Below are 8,535 nucleotides of genomic sequence, written 5' to 3'. Positions count from 1 at the left end.
TCTTCCTGTGTGCGGGGATGGGTCTCCCAAACCATGATCTGAAGAGCTGGGGAGCTGCCTCTGGGTCCTCTCCAGCCTTGACCCTTTCACCTAACACTATTTAAAAATCACTGAATTTGTCCTTTTGCTGTCTCACACCCTCATTTCCACCCTTACCAGAACACAAGTGTGTCCCATGTTGTCTACTGCTCTTTGGGATTGGAAAATAGCAGGGGCTGAGTTGAAACTGTTAGTATTTCTTTTTTTTCTTTTTTTTTTTTTCTTTAAGATTTATTTAGTTATTCATGAGAGACACAGGGGGGTGGGGGGCAGAGACATAGGCAGAAGGAGAAGCAGGCTCCATGCAGGGAGCCCGATGCAGGACTCGATCCCAGGACTCCAGGATCATGCCCTGAGCAGAAGGCGCAGCGGTAAACCGCTGAGCCACCCAGGGATCCCGAAACTGTTAGTATTTCATTTGGAATTTTGGATCTGGCTATTTCTCATTTCTGTTTCCCAGCCCCATGCATGTAGGTATACATTCAACATCCACGTATTTCTGGACATATACATGTACTTTAGTTATTTGCACGACTCTTAGCACATGATGGACATTAAGTCATTAAGTGGTTGGAAGTAAACAAGCTTCCAAACTCAAGTGGAAGACTAATTAGAAATCCATTATTTAACAGACGTAATGTGCAATGGGAGCAAACTGAACATAGACCAACTTCTTTGGTTAGGGCGTGGGATGGGAATAGAGGGGGAGCTGAGGGAGAATTCTAAGGTGGGGGGGCGGTAAGAGGCTGTGCCAAACTCTGTTAAGAGAGTACAAGGTTTCAGTTTTGGCAAAGGGTGTTGGCCATAGGTTTGTGACTCTCCTCAGGTAGAGTGAGGGCCTGACCATGGCATGGAGTGGGGGATGGAACATGGCAGTAGGCTGGTAGGTGTGGGGCAGAAAAATGAGGGAATGTGAGACTCAATAAATCATCTTGAAGTAGAATTGGAGGGAAAAGAGGGATGCAGATTTCTTGTATTGAGTTTCCATAATTGTTATTAAAATTTTAACTTGGCAAGGGATATCATGTCTCATGTAAAAGGATGTGAAATAGCAGATCAGAAAAGTGTTGATCGTTGCTAGCAATCAACCAAGTGTAAATGAAAGGAAGCTATTAAATTGACACACTAGTGCTGGGGAAACTGGTACAGACATTGTGAGTTAATAAAACCCTTTAGAGAGCAACCTTGACAGAGTAGTTGAAAATCAAGAGACCAAGCTTGGTTTTCTTTCATATAGACAAAAAGTGAAAGGGAACATACAAAAATGAAAAAAAGAAAAGCCTTTTGTTAAGGAGTTAAGACTTTAGATTTGTTGTTGCAAATAATTACTTCTTTTTGTTAGCAAAAACCCAGCCTTGGACCAGCCCTCTTCAGCGCATCAGTTTGCCCACCCCTTTTTCACTCTTTTCTGCCTTTCCTCAAAACCCTTTTCTGTCTGAACACTTTTGCATCTCTGACTCTGGAGCTTCTCGTTGTTGCTGGAGAAAACTGTCCACCTGGACTGATTGACAGAAGAAAGTAATATGAGTTACCCGACCTCACCCAGCCCCCTCCATTGCTGACCATCATGCTCTGTAAAAACTCCTCTTACCTCCTCTACCAGCACTTCCTTAGTCTTTTTTTTTTTTTAATTTTTATTTATTTATGATAGTCACAGAGAGATAGAGAGAGAGAGGCAGAGACACGGGCAGAGGGAGAAGCAGGCTCCATGCACCGGGAGCCCGACGTGGGATTCGATCCCGGGTCTCCAGGATCGCACCCTGGGCCAAAGGCAGGCGCCAAACCGCTGTGCCACCCAGGGATCCCTTCCTTAGTCTTTTCTACCCGCTTCAAGACCCATCCTAGTTCTGGAACCCTCAGTCTGTAAGAAGCCTTGAGACTGTTGAGTGTGCTCCATATCCTCATCATTCTACTTTTGCACTTGCCAGCACCACATTTCCCTATGTGGCTCCTATTGCCCATGGGGGATTTCCTAACCTTTTTTCCAGTTTCCCAACATTGATTTGAAATCTATTACAAGGGCAGGATGGAGATAAATTTTCTTTTTTCTTCTTTTAAAAAAGGTTTTGTTTATTTGACAGAGAAAGAACAAGTGAGAGTGAGCAGGCATGAGTGGGGTGAGAGGCAGAGGGAGAAGCAGACTCCCCACTGAGCAGGGAGCCCAATGTGCAGCTCAGTCCTGGGACTCCAGGATCCTGACCTGAGCCAAAGGCAGACACTTAACCAACCAAGCCACCCAAGCACCCCAAGTTATTTTCTTTTCACTTGGTCATATAAGCGTATAGTACAAGACACTTGACTTCTCTCTCATAGATTTTATTTGGTTATGACTGGGAAAAATAAATAGCCATACATATTGTTATATACATTTACATTGTTCTCTGGTTTTTGTTTTGAGATGTAAAAATGGTAAGAATCGGGGATCCCTGGGTGGCTCAGCAGTTTAGCACCTGCCTTCAGCCCAGGGCATGATCCTGGAGTCCTGGGATCGAGTCCCACATTGGGCTCCCTGCATGGAGCCTGCTTCTCCCTCTGCCTGTGTCTCTGCCTCTCTCTGTCTCTCATGAATAAATAAAATCTTTTTAAAAAATAATAAAATAAACAATAAAAATGGTAAGAATCTTACGTTTCCCCAGTATGAAGGCACACTACTTGCTAGTTAAGCATGACAGAACTCAAACCTTATTGTCTCAAAAACCATTCATATTTGACCAGTGACAAATCGTTTAATAAGACAATCTACATAGACTCCCTCTTTATTTATTTATTTATTTATGAGAGACACAGAAAGAGTCAGAGACACAGGCAGATGGAAGAGAAAAAGGCTCCATGCAAGGAGCCCGATGCGGGACCCAATCCCGGGAATCGAGGATGATGCCCTGAGCCAAAGGCAGACCCTCAACAGCTGAGCCACCCAGGCACCCCTAGATTCTCTCTCTCATTAATGGAATCTTGGTGTGTGTTTTTTATGGGATCTTCTTTTTTTTTGTTTTGTTTTGTAAAGCTTTTATATATTTAGAAAGAGAGCAGGGGGAGGGGCAGAGGGAGAGGGAGAGAATCTCTGCTGAGCGCAGAGCCCAACAGTGCTGGATCCCACCACCCTGAGATCATGACCCAAGCTAACATCAAGAGCCAGATGCTTGGGGGCAACCCTGGTGGCCCAGCGGTTTAGCGCCGCCTGCAGCAAGGGGTGTGGTCCTGGAGACCTGGGATTGAGTTCCACATAGGGTTTCCTGCATGGAGCCTGCTTCTCCCTCTGCCTGTGTCTCTGCCTCTCTCTCTTGCTCTCTCTGACTGAATAAATAAATAAATCTTTAAAAAAAGAGTCAGATGCTTGGGATGCCTGGGTGGCTCAGCAGTTGGGCGCTTGCTGTCAGCTCAGGTCATGATCCTAGGATCGGGGATTGAGTCCCGCATCAGGCTCCCTGCGAGGAGCCTGCTTCTCTCTCTGCCTGTGTCCCTGCCTCTCTCTCTCAGTTTGTGTCTCTCATGAATAAATAAACAAATCTTTAAAAAGAAAAAAAAAGTCAGATGCTTGATCAGCTGAGCCACGCAGGAGCCCCTGGAATCTTGGTCCCATATCCTTTCCTTTGCCATACCAAGATAGTCCTGAAAGTACGAAAAGATGCATGAGCACTTCAGGTGTAATGCCAGCCTTTATTTTCCAAGGAAAATAAGTCTTTTGAGAAGAGAAAATCAGTGGAAAAAATTTTCAAAACATTTTAACCAAACTGGAAGTTTCCCAACAAAAGCAGATAACTTGCCTTCTGTTACATTGTCCAGTTTCTTGCATAGATTCTGTTGAGTTCATTTTAGTGTTTAAGTACCTTCACCATGTATGTTGGTGAAAGAAACTGAGTACAAGAAAGTGGACCTATGCTTTATTTTTTTTTTAAAGATTTTATTTATTTATTCATGAGAGAGAGAGAGAGAGAGGCAGAGACACAGGCAGAGGGAGAAGCAGGCTCCATGCAGGGAGCCTGACATGGGATTCGATCCCGGGTCTCCAGGATCGCGCCCTGGGCCAAAGGCAGGAGCTAAACCGCTGCGCCACCCAGGGATCCCTGGACCTATGCTTTAAAAAAAAAAAAAAAAAAAAAACCTGCTTTATTGAGATGTAACTCAATAAACTGCCTCTATTTCAAATGTACAATTTAATAAATGTTGACAATATATACATTCATGAAACCATCACAGTCAAGACAATGAAATTTATTTTTCTACCTCCTTATAGACCCTCCCCCTTATTCTCTCCCCACAACTTCCTCACATCTCTCTGCTTCCAACATTAAGGAACCATTGATACTGGTCTGCTTTCTGTTACTATAGACCAGTTTGCATTTTCCAGAATTCTACGTAGAACCATTTGATAGGTCCTCTTTTTTTTTTTTTTTTTTAATTTATTTGAGAGAGAGCACAGAGGAAGAGCAAGAGGGAGAAGCAGAAGCAGGCTCCCCATTGAGCAGAGAGCCCAACATAGGGCTTGATCCCAGGACTCTGAGATCATGCATGAGCCAAAGGCTGATGCTTAGCTGACTGAGCCTCTCAGGTGCCCCTCAATAGGTACTTTTTTTTTTTTTTTTTAACCTGGCTTCTTTCACGCAGCCTAATTAGTGGGATAGAATGTGGAAATGCATGTTATGTGTATCATACCTCGTTCTTTTTTACAGCTAAGTAGTAGTCTATTGTGTGGCCGTACCAATATTTGTCCACCTGTTGATGGACATTTGAGGTATTTTTCGTTTTTGCCCATTGCAAATAAAATTGGTATGAACATTTATTTGTAAATCTTTGTATGGACATATGTTTTCATTTCCCATATTTAGAAAAAATGGCTAGATCATATGTTGGATGTATATTTAACTTTTAAAGAAACTGACAAGCATTCTTCTACAGTGGTTGTCCCATTTTATATTCGTGCTAGCAGGGTATGAGGGATCTGTTCCTCCGTGTCCTCATCAACACTTGATACTACTCTAATACTAGCTATTACAATAGGTGGGTAGTTTACTTTGCATTTGCATAATGACCAATGAAGTTGAACATCTTTTCCTCTGTGCTAATTAGTGATCTATTTATCTTCTTTGTTTTGTTTCTTTTCAAATTGTTTGTTTTTCCTCTCTCCCCATCCCTTTTATAAAAAAAACAAAAACAGAAAACCCTTATTATTGGGCTTTGAGAACTTTTTATTCTGGACTCAAATACTTTATGAGGTGTATAGTTTGCCAATACTTTTTCCTTCCATGGCTTGTCTTTTTCTTAGCAGTGTCTTTTGAAGAATAGACAATTTAATTTTGATCAGGGGTAGTTTACTTTTTCTTTAATGGACTCTTTGCCTAACTCAGAGTCACAACTATTTTCCTGTATGTTTTCTTCTAGAAGGTTTATGGTTTGGGGTTTTACATTTAGGTCTGTGATCTATTTTGAATTAATTTTTATATATAGTTCAAGGTGATTAATTTTTTTTTTTGCATATGAACATCCAATGATTCCAACACTATTTGTTGAAGACTATCATTTCTTCACTAAATTGTGTTTGTACCTTTTTTGAAAATCTCTTGTACATATATATAGATAGATAGATCTATTTCTGGTCTCCATATTCTGTTCCATTGAGCTATTTGTCTATCTTTATGCCAGTATCACTCTTTTGATTATTACAGCTTTATAAGTCTGGAAATCATGTAGTGTTTGTCTTCTTTGTTCTTCTTTATCAAAATTATTTTGGCTATTCTAGATCCTTTACATTTCTGTATTTTTTTAAGGTTATTTATTTATTTGGGAGAAAGAGCACATGAGCAGGGGGCACAGGCAGAGAGAATCTTTTAAAAAATATTTTATTTATTTATTCATGAGAGACAGAGAGGCACAGACACAGGCAGAGGGAGAAGCAGGCTCCCTGCAGGGAGCCTGACATGGGACTCAATCCCAGGTTTCCAGGATCACACCCTGGGCTGAAGGTGGCGCTAAACCGCTGAGCCACCAGGGCTGCCCTCCCCGCCTTTTTTCTCTTTTCAGGCAGAGAGAATCTTAAGCAGACTCCACCCTGAGCATGGAGCCTGACACAGGGCTAGATCCTACTACCCTGAGATCACAGGCTGAGCTGAAGCCTAGAGCTGGACACTTTTTTTTTTTTTTAAGATTTTATCTATTTATTCATGAGAGACACAGAGAGATTGGCAAAGACACAGGCAGAGGGAGAAGCAGGCTCTATGCAGGGAGCCTAATGTGGGACTCGATCCTGGGACTCAGGATCACACCCTGGGCAGAAGGCAGGTGCTAAACCACTGAGCCACCCAGGGATCCCAAGAGCTGGACACTTAACTGACTGTCCCACCCAGCCACCCCTTCTGTATGAACTTTTAAATCAGCTTATTTCTACAGAAATGCTTGGATTTTTATTGTGATTGTATTGAATACATAGATTAAATTTTGGGAAAAATTAACATCTTAGCAATACTGAGTCATCCATCTCATGAACAAGATATATCTCTCCATTATTTAGGTCTTCTTCTTAATATCTCTCAAGAGCAACATTTTGTAGTTATCAATGTTTAAATCTTTCACATCTTTTGCCAGATTTACCTCGCAGTGCTATTTTTTTAAATGATGCTGCTTTTTAAAATTTATATTTCTGATCATTCATTGCTAATACAGAGAAATACAGTTGATTTATTTGTATGGATCATGTATCATAATGGTGATCACGTACTTATTAGTTACTTTGCTAAATTCTCTTATTCTAGTAGCTTTTTACAGGTTCCATTGGATTCTCTACATAGGCAGTCTTGTTGTTTACAAATAAAGATAGCTTCGCTTCTTTCCAATCTCTATGCTTTCTATTTATATTTCTTGCCTTATTGCACTGGCTAAGACATCTAATACAATGTTGAATTGAAGTGGTAAGAATAGACATACTTTTTTCCTAATCTTAAGGGGAAAATATTCAGTTTTTTCACCAAGTGTGAGATTAGCTATTTTTCTTTTTTAAGATCTGATTTTTAGGTAATCTCTATAACCAATGTGGGGCTCAAACTGACGATGCTGAGATCAAGAGTCGTATGCTCCACTAACGAAGCCAGCAAGGTGTTCCTATTTGTCACAGATGCCTTCTATACAGTTGAGGAAGTTTCCTTCTATTTCTAGGTTGCTGAGAGTTTTGTCCTGTTTTTAATCGGGAATGAATGTTGGATTTTGTGAAATGCCTTTTCTGCATCTGTTGAAATGATCACACAGTTTTTAGTTATTAGTTTGATAATATGGTGAATTACGTTAATTATTGTGTGTGTGTTTTAATGTTAAACCTCCCTTGCATTTAAAAGGGAAAGCAGGGGGGATCCCTGGGTGGCTCAGCGGTTTGGCACCTGTCTTCAGCCCAGGGCGTGGTCCTGGGGTGCTGGGATGGAGTCTCACATAGGGCTCCCCGCATGGAGCCTGCTTCTCCCTCTGCCTGTGTCTCTGCCAATCTCTCTCTCTCTCTCTGTCTCATAAATAAATAAGATCTTTTAAAAAATTTTTATAGGGCAGCCCTGGTGGCGCAGCGGTTTAGCGCTGCCTGCAGCCCAGGGCATGATCCTGGAGACCCTGGATCGAGTCCCACGTCAGGCTCTCTGCATGGAGCCTGCTTCTCCCTCTGCCTGTGTCTGCCTTTCTATCTCTTTCTCTCTCTCTGTCTCTATGAATAAATAAATAAAATCTTTTAAAAATTTATAAATAAATTAATTAATTAAAATAAGAGGGAAATCAGGGGGGATCCCTGGGTGGCTCAGCAGGTGAGCATCTGCCTTTGGCTCAGGGAGTGATCCCAGGGTCCTGGGATCAAGTCCCATATCGGGCTTCCTGCATGGAGCCTGTTTCTCCTTCCTCTGCCTGTGTCTCTCATGAATAAATAAATAAAATCTTAAAAATAAAATAAGAGGGAAAGCAGTGGGCAGCCCAGGTGGCTTAGCGGTTTAGCACCGCCTTTGGCCCAGGGCATGATCCTGAAGTCCTGGGATCAAGTCCCAATGTTGGGCTCCCTGTATGGAGCCTGCTTGTCTCTCTGCCTGTGTCTCTGCCCCTCTCTCTGTGTGTCTCTTGTGAACAAATAAATAAAATCTTTAGAAATAAAATAAAAGGAAAAGCAATTCAGGGCACCTGGGTGGCACAGTCAGTTGAGTGTCTGACTCTTGGTTTCAGCTCAGGTCACAATCTCAAGGTCATGGGATCAGGCCCCACATCCGGGCTTCCTGCTCAGCAGGGAGTCTGCTTGAGATTCTCTCTCCTGCCCCTCCCCCCTAAAATAAATAAATGAATCTTTGAAAAAAATAAAAAGGAAAGAGGTTGTGCAGTTTGACAGTGATAGAATAAAGGTGGTATTTCCTTCTTAGAAATTACCCAAGCGAAAGTGAAAATGAGAAACAAATGAAAATACCATCTGAGGGAACAAAAACCCCACACAATAAATTAGGTGGATAGACTGAAAAAAAGCAGTGGAATCACTGCTTGGTATAAATC

Source organism: Vulpes vulpes, chromosome 14 (assembly GCF_048418805.1).
Source record: "Vulpes vulpes isolate BD-2025 chromosome 14, VulVul3, whole genome shotgun sequence".
In the NCBI taxonomy this organism is placed as follows: domain Eukaryota; kingdom Metazoa; phylum Chordata; class Mammalia; order Carnivora; family Canidae; genus Vulpes; species Vulpes vulpes.
This window is presented reverse-complemented; position numbering follows the sequence as displayed.